This window comes from Scyliorhinus canicula, chromosome 6 (assembly GCF_902713615.1).
Source record: "Scyliorhinus canicula chromosome 6, sScyCan1.1, whole genome shotgun sequence".
Lineage (NCBI taxonomy): Eukaryota > Metazoa > Chordata > Chondrichthyes > Carcharhiniformes > Scyliorhinidae > Scyliorhinus > Scyliorhinus canicula.
The window spans coordinates 153,359,063-153,367,724 of NC_052151.1; positions in this window are offsets into that span (position 1 = coordinate 153,359,063).

Here is an 8,662-nt window from a genome sequence, read left to right on the forward strand (position 1 = left end):
AATTGCGATTGTTAAGTATTTACCTGTTCTCTTAAAAACATCACTAAAAGTCTATATATTCAGCACTTTTGTATTATGAGAATCACAACTTAGATTGAGGGTCCATGATTACTGAACCATCTTAAAAAGTGTAATCCAAACAAAACTTCAGAGAATCGCTGAGGGAGGAGATGTGCTGCTCCATACAATCGGTTGAATTGCATCATTCTCAGGCTCCAGTTTTAATGGGCGCGATTCTCCGCAAATGCGGCGAGTCGTTAAAGCTGCCGTGTGTTTCACGGCAGCCTCCGCGCCCCCTCCCGGGACCCGATTTTCCCCCCCGGGCGGGGCAAGCAGCGCGGCCCCTTGAAGCACGGCATCGCGGGCTTAGCGACCGTCGCTAAGCCCGCGAGCCAAGCGTCACGGTGGCTGACGTGCACGATGACGTCAGCCTCGCATGCGCGGGTTGGACGGCTCCAACCCACGCATGCGTGGATTACATCATCACGCAAAAGCGTCAAACCCATGCATGCGCGGGCCGTCATGCCCCTCAGCCGCCCCGCGGGGGGGGGGGGGGGGCGGACCCGAGGGGGGGCGGACCCGAGGGGGGGGGCGGACCCGAAGGGCGGGGGGGCGGACCCGAGTGGCGGGGGGCGGACCCGAGGGGGGGTGGGGGGGGCGACCCGAGGGGGGGCGGGGGGGGGGGACCCGAGGGGGGGCGGGGGGGCGGACCCGAGGGGGGGCGGGGGGCGGACCCGAGGGGGGGCGGACCCGAGGGGGGGGCGGGGGGGGGGCGGACCCGAGGGGGGGGTGGGGGGGGCGGACCCGAGGGGGGGCGGACCCGAGGGGGGCAGGGGGGACCGAGGGGGGGGCGGACCGAGGGGGGGGCGGACCGAGTGGGGGGGGGAGGACCGAGGGGGGGTCCGGCCTGGGGGAGGGCGGCCACCGCGCATGCGCTGGTTGGTACCTGCCCAACTGCGCATGCGCGGGACCCGAGTCTGGCGCCCCCTAGCGCATGGCGCCCCGGGCGACTGCCCGAGTTGCCGGTGCCTTGAGCTGGCCCTGGTTATGTGACGGTACATGTGGGGATAAGAAGTGAGTGAGGGCTAAAGAGCATAACATCCTTTTATACAATAATAATCTTTATTATTGTCACAAGTAGGCTTACATTAACACTGCACTGATGGTACTGTGAAAAGCCCCTAGTCGCCACACTCCGACACCTGTTCGGGTACACAGAGGGAGAATTCAGAATGTCCAATTCACCTGACAGCACGTCCTCCGGGACTTGTGGGAGGAAACCGGAGCACCCGGAGGAAACCGACACAGACACGGGGAGAACGTGCAGACATTGACCCAAGCCGGGAATCAAACCTGAGAACCTGGTGCTGTGAAGCAACAGTGCTAACCACTATGCTACCGTGCCGCCCACTCGGCCAAAGTCTCAGAGAACTGAGGATGCCTTTCAACCAACCCATCTCAACACTTGCCTGCATCCATTGCTGCCTCTGACCTGCCTCTGGGGACATTGGACGTGACCCTATCCCACCCCGCCTATCCAGAGTAAAAAGATGGCGAGTGGGGGCACCTTTAATAGAGATGGTCCTGCCGAACTGGAAAATTTCCCAACTTTGGCTTCCCAGCTCAATGGTGAAAATCTGGCTTCTTGTCTTTGATGTGATGCATGTGCAAGTGTTTGCTTGTTTTCCCAACAGATTGACCACTTAAGGGGATATAATTTTTTTTGAATTATCTTTTTTTTCATACAGTTTTTTCAATATTAATTTTGTTTGAATGACAGCTCTATTAAATATTTTTGTTGAATCTTTCTTTAATGTCTATTTCAAAAACATGGCTCTTGAGGTATGTCCTTATTGACAACAGGGTGATTGGCTGTGGCAGATACATGATGGTCATTGAGGGAGTGGGGGATATGAAGCAGGTATGGAGGGGCATTGAGCGCATGAAGGGAATGGAGGCGGCATGGGTATATGAGGGGGGCATGCAAGGGCATTGAGGGTATTCGGGAAAAGGACGGAATATAGGTACATGAGGGGGACATGGAGGAGCATTGTGAATATGAAGGGAAAGGAGGGGGCTTGAAGATATGAGGGGGGCATGGAGGGGCATTGTGTGTATGTGGGGAATGGAGGGAGCATGGGGGTATGAGGGGAATGAAGGGGGCATGAGAGATATGAGCCTGTAGGGATAAGTAAGAGTGAGAGGTAATGCTCAGGGGCATAATGCCATGTTAGGAGCTGGACTGCTATCTCAAGGACCAAGCCGGGTCTTCCAGCCTGTCTTGGCACCCACATTCCTCCAACATTGCATCATGGCTCCCAAAACCTGAACCTACCCCACCCACCTTTCACAGGGATGATCCTACGGCGCAATGTGAGTTCAGAAAAGGACTCAGTTTCCAGAAGTCAGGATGCTGAGATGAAAATCTGGGCCAATAATTTTAATCTGTTCCATCTCGGAAGCAGGTTTCTGACCTGCAAACAAACCTGGTCCCTGTTTTCCACCTTTGTGGTGAAAATTCAGGACCCCATCTTTACCGCCCCACTTGGAGTTTGCACACTACGCCTTTAACCTGCCTCATAGGCCATTACTACTCGCAGTTAAAATGGTGGAAATATACCATTGCTTTAAGTGCATTCTAATATAAACAGGGCTTAAAAATGAGGATATTCTCAGTCAAAAGGTGATGAGAAACATGTCAAACGTTACAATACTGCGTTATGAAATTTTATGGCAAAATATAATACTGAATTTTCTGCCCCCGGCTACCTTGATTTCTTACACATAAAATATATATAACTTCCTTGTTTGAGATTTCTGACTGGAAATGATAATTTTCTTCATACCTTGTACACCCACAGCTAGGTAGCCTGGTTAAATTATACTGTTGTAATTGTCACTGAACAAAGACAGCAGCCAGGCAATATTCTCCCAATTTCATGTTTGTAAAGCTTCTGATGAAATTCGGGCCTCATTCTCCCCAGCTGCAATTAGTGTAAATGGGATTAAACCTATCACATTTCATGCAGCCGGACCCTCCAGCCACCTGGGATGAGCCTGATACCAAACTAATTTTTCACCAGTGATGCGAATGTCCAGAATGATTGGGGCTGTGAGAGACTCCATGACAACCTCAATTTAAAGGCTGATTCTGCCAGGAGTCTGTTTGTTCAGATATGAGAAGAAAATAATCTGTAGCCATTTAAGGAAAAGCTGAAAGTAAGCCTCTGCACATTTATGCATTTGCACCACACAAAGGTATTTTTAAAAACTTTTTTTTTTGCAAGCCAAAGCTGTACAATTCTCTTGTGGTTTTTGGTCTATGCAGGCTTGGTACATATTTAAATACCAAACTTCAATTAAATTTAAATCAAATTAAATTACATTTCTGTACAATTTGCCCCGGTGATCAAAAAGAGAATATTTCACAAACCTTTTTCGTTCCTTTGTAAATTTACAGTCATGATATAAACCGCATCAAAATGTATCACCGTCGTGTAGCACATGACCGCATCAAAATGTATCACTGTCGTGTAGCACATGACAGCATGGGACATTTTATTGCATTCTTTTTCCCTGATTGACAAAATATTTGTAAACAACTTGTCATAAACACTTTGCCCCTTTGAACTCATATAGCACTCAAAATGGAGAGATTTGTAAAACTAAAAGAACAATAGAAAAAAGGCCAATTTCCCTCCATATTTTCTCTCCTCTGCTGAATGTGGTGTTTGTGTAAGATTCTATGGACGATTGTAGCCCTATAGTTACTTAGCTAACTGTATATTCTTCATGTGAAAGCCTGTCATGTCAATAGGGTTTTGGACTGTGGAGAGTAGCATGGTGAGCCAGGTCTGATTTACATCTGATGCCCACACACATGCACTTTCCCACAAGCATCACTCACAGAAAATAGGTCTAAAACTCTGGATTTCTGTTTATCCAGATATAAGGACATGACTTTCCTATCACTGGTCAGGTTGAGATCACCTAGCTACCCATAGAGTAGCAAGTCAAATTAGGACCTTGCTGGTCTGTATAGCTTCATTCAACTCTCGGCAAGACTTAAGATTTTAAATTGTTAGGAAAAGTCCAGGGAGCTGAACCTGTTTTAAGGGAGAAATAAAGGGGGCTTAATGCAATTGAAAACTACAGATGATACGGTTTTAAAAGAATGGAGAGACCTAGGGGTTGATGCACACATGTCTTTGCAAGTGGCAGCATAAGCTGAGAAGGTTGGTCAAAAGGCATACAAAAACATTCACCCAAAAAATGACTAATGCCGCGATTTACCTGCTGCGTACTTCCGGAATTGGGCTTCTGCTGGGATTCCCGATAGTCGTTACGCCTCGTGAGATCTAACCAGTTGAGAAACCCACTTAACTCTGCTGACGCTGGATCAAACGGCTACCCGGCATCTACCGTCCAGGCTGAGGAAACGCCAGCCGGTCGCCGTTCAGCACTGGTCCCCACAAACAGGGAGCAGGCAGAACAGCACTTGGCGGGGGGGGGGGGTTCTCCCTGGCAATCGGAGCCTCTGGGTGGTCAGCCTCCGGGCAGGGTGGCACCCTGGCACTGCTGGTACCACCTGGGCACTGTTACACTACCAAATTGTTGAATTACCAGGGTGCCAAGCTGGCAGTGCCAAGATGCCAGGTTTGAATTTTGTCAGGGATTGAGCCAGTGGGTGCCCTGCCCGTGTGAGGTGGGAAGCGGGGAGACCCGAGGACCCCTTATCAGTGAGGTGGGTCATTAGGGGGTTCAGGGGTTGCATTGGATGGTGGTGAAATCAGGGCGCCATTTACAATTGGCATCCCAATCTTGTCCTGTACTGAGGAGCTGCGCTTGTCAGAACCCCTCAGTGCAGAAAATGTCCCTAAGTGCGGGGTGCGGGCTCACGGAGGGATGTTCCCTGACAGAGCCCAAAATAGCAACAGAGTTCAGTTAGATAGTGGGGTTGTTCCCAGTGCTTGTACAGCCGTGCCCTAGTTGTGCCCTAATATCATTTTGGACAAGTTTGGCGGATTCAACGACACATAGTCAATGTTTGGGCCTTGGGGAGTTTCTCCAGGTCTAGCCCACCCTTTGAAATTTTTCAGCAGTGGGGAGCTGAACCCGCCTGTCGACCGGCTCCTCAAAGATTGAGGCACCATTTTGAGAAGGTGCCCTGACCTCTAAGTGTGCTATCACCCCCCCCCCCCCCCCCCATCCACGGGCAATGCCACCCCTCGCAGACATGGGAATTACCCCCTCCCCTCCCAAGTGAGGACACATTGCCGTGGCGTTGCTGAGGTTCCCTCCTTTGAAGTCCCCCATCCCCCTTTTCAGGATTCCCCCTTCACCTACCAACCTTTATGAAGCTCCTTCATGCCATCCTGCACTCCCCCACCTTCATACCCTCCTCACCCCCCTTTCTTGGGCATGGACCCCCTCTGGCCCTGATCCTTGGCAGCGCCAACTTGGCACCTGGACACTCTGCAGTGCCAGGTTGAGGGCCAGGGTAGACAGTTGGCACTGCCAGGGTGCCTGGATGCCAGGGGGCATTCCAGGGAATTGCCCTGCCATGTTCCCAACCACCCAGGGGGACTCTAATAGCTTCTGCGGCCCCTAGAGTGGCCATTGCACCTGCTTTCGGCTTGCGGGGTCTAGTACTAATCGGAACCCGGATAAGGCCTCGCTGGTCTGACTCCCGGGTCTCATGTCTCATTTCAATATGATTATCTGGATCCTGCCCAGCGAGTGGGTGATCCAGACTGCGTTGGGCACTGTGGGTCGGGTGACCCACGAGTTTGGCGACCGCGTCGAGGCTTCTCCCATGATGGTACTCAGCACGCCCATTGCTGTTATCAGTGGAGGCATAGAGTACAAAAGTGTGAAGCAATGCCAAACCTTTACAAAACGCTGGTTAGGCCCCAGCTGGGGTTTTGTGTCCAATTCTATACACCATACTTTAGGAAGGATATATCCAGCGCAAAGAGTGTCTGCAGAGGCGTATCACTAGAATGGTGCCAGGAATGACAGAATTCAGGTGCGTGGAGAGACTAGAGAAGCAGGAATTGTTTTCCTGAGAGCAGAGAAGGTTAAGGGGAAATTTGGTAATAATATTCAAAGTGACGAAGGGCTTCAGTAGAGTGGATAAGGAGAAACTGTTTCAACTGGTGGAAGAAAAGTCCACACAGATTTAAGGTCATTGGCAAAAAAAAAACAGTGGTAGTGGTAGGGCCCGCAATGTTCAAAAAAAGAATTATACACTGAGATGTTATGACCTGAAATATACTATCTGAAAGATTGTTGGAGTAGATTCAAAAATAACGTACGAATAGGAATTGGTTAAATACTTGAAGAGAAAAAGTCTTGTCGGGCAATGGGGAGAAGAGCCCTTTATTGGGACTAATTAGATAGCTCTCACAAAAAGTCGACAAGTGCAATGTGACAAATAGCCTCCTCCTGTGCTGTGTCGGGGGAAGTGCTGACGTGGATGTATTGTCACTGGGCTAGTAATCCAGAGGCCCATGGTAATGCTCTGGGGTCCGGGGTTCAAATCCCACCACGGCAAATGGTGAAATTTGAATTCAATAAAAAGTCTGGAATTAAAAATGTCTAATGATGACTACAAAACCATTGTCGATTGTAGTAAAAACCCATCTGGTTCACTAGGAAATCTGCCGTCCTAACCCGGTCTGTAGGGGTTTTCTTTGATGAAATAAACGCTAAATGGTTGCTCTGAAAAATAGCCAGGCCTGCTCGAAGGTCCAGATTTAATACATCATTTTGATCCAATTGCTGATTAAATTTGCCTGGAGTTTTAAACCGGACACCTGCAGGTAATAGAATTCCTGTGCTAATTAGACACAATGGATTGGATTCTCCATTTCAGAAACTAAGGGCGCGATTCTCCGCACCCGCGGAAAATCGCGAAGTTGGCCGTGAAAACGGCCGACTTTTGCGACGGCCCGACACGGCCCATTTCCCGAGGTATTCACGTCCGGGAAATGGGCTAGGATCGGGGCCGCGTCAATCACGTGCGCGATGACGCCGGAACGCGGCGACGTTACGAACACGCCCACGTGACGCCGCCCGACGCTGGCGTGAGGTGGCTGCTGCCGTTAGTGCTGTGGGGCAGACCCCTCGCTCTGCAGACCAATGTCGGAAGAAGATGCACGGCCTCACCAGGGCTGCCAGGGTAAGTGCCAAGAGGGTGCCCCCGGGTCACAACCATCCCTCCCCCCTTAACCTAATCACCCACCTCCCCCCCCCGGCACGGGTGGGTGGAGGGGGATTGGGGCAGAGTGAGTTGAGGGTGGTTCACAAAGTTGTCAGAGACCCAGTGCTCTGGCCCCCGTGGAGAGATGCAATGGTCTTATTACAACTTGACCCCCAAACTGTGCCAGTATCTGAACGGACTGCTGATACCTGCCGTATTGTAATGATCTACCTATGCCCCCCTCCCCCAACAGAACAAGACCGCTCACAACACCCGTGAGCGGAACAAGACTGGAGGGGGTTCGCCCATCCTGCGCCCCCGCACCACGTTTGAGCAGAGGGCACTGGACCTTGTTGGGGGATCTGCCACCCGGGAGATTGCGCAATGTGAGGTTGGCGGAGCTGCAACAAGTGAGACAACCCTGCATGACAAACACCTCCCCCCCCCCCCCCCCCCCATCCTCTGTCCCTTCACACCCTGCCCACATGGACACCTCCCCCATCCTCTGTCCCTTCACACCCTGCCCACTTGGACACTTCCCCCATCCTCTGTCCCTTCACACCCTGCCCACTTGGACACTTCCCCCATCCTCTGTCCCTTCACACCCTGCCCACTTGGACACTTCCCCCATCCTCTGTCCCTTCACACACCCTGCCCACTTGGACACCTCCCCCATCCTCTGTCCCTTCACACACCCTGCACACTGGGACACCTCCCCCATCCTCTGTCCCTTCACACACCCTGCCCACTGGGACACCTCCCCCATCCTCTGTCCCTTCACACACCCTGCCCACTTGGACACCTCCCCCATCCTCTGTCCCTTCACACACCCTGCCCACTTGGACACCTCCCCCATCCTCTGTCCCTTCACACACCCTGCCCATTTGGACACCTCCCCCATCCTCCGTCCCTTCACACTCTGCCCACTGGGACCGTCCAGCGCCCGGCCGAGCGAATCTAAATAACCCGTTTCATTCTCTTCCCTAGGACGTGATGCCGAACGACCAGGGCTGTCTGCCTCCAGGCGGACACAGGCATCTGCGCCCACCTCACCCAGGGCCGCACAAGAGAGGGTGCCCGATCAGCGGGGAGTCCCATCCTCCCCAACACAATCTGTGGAGCAGGACGCCCAGAGTGCGGCGACAGAGCAAGAGAGAGAAATGGCCCGCGAGCGCCCTGCGGCCTCTCAGCGGGCCGATGACATAGAGGAGGCGTCAACCCAAGACGACCTCGAGCTTGCGGCACAGCTATCTCCCACACTATCCACCATCCCAGAGACACTCACCCCGGTTGGGCTATTTAGTGATGAGGCTCCTGGGTCACAGTATGGGTCGCACATCACAGCTGAGCAGGTACAGCAGGTGGAGGTCGGAGCAGCCGAGGGCCCGGACTGGCGGAGGCCAGGCTCCCAGACGTTTTCCGAGTTCCTGGACTTTCTCAACCCACCCGCACAGCCGA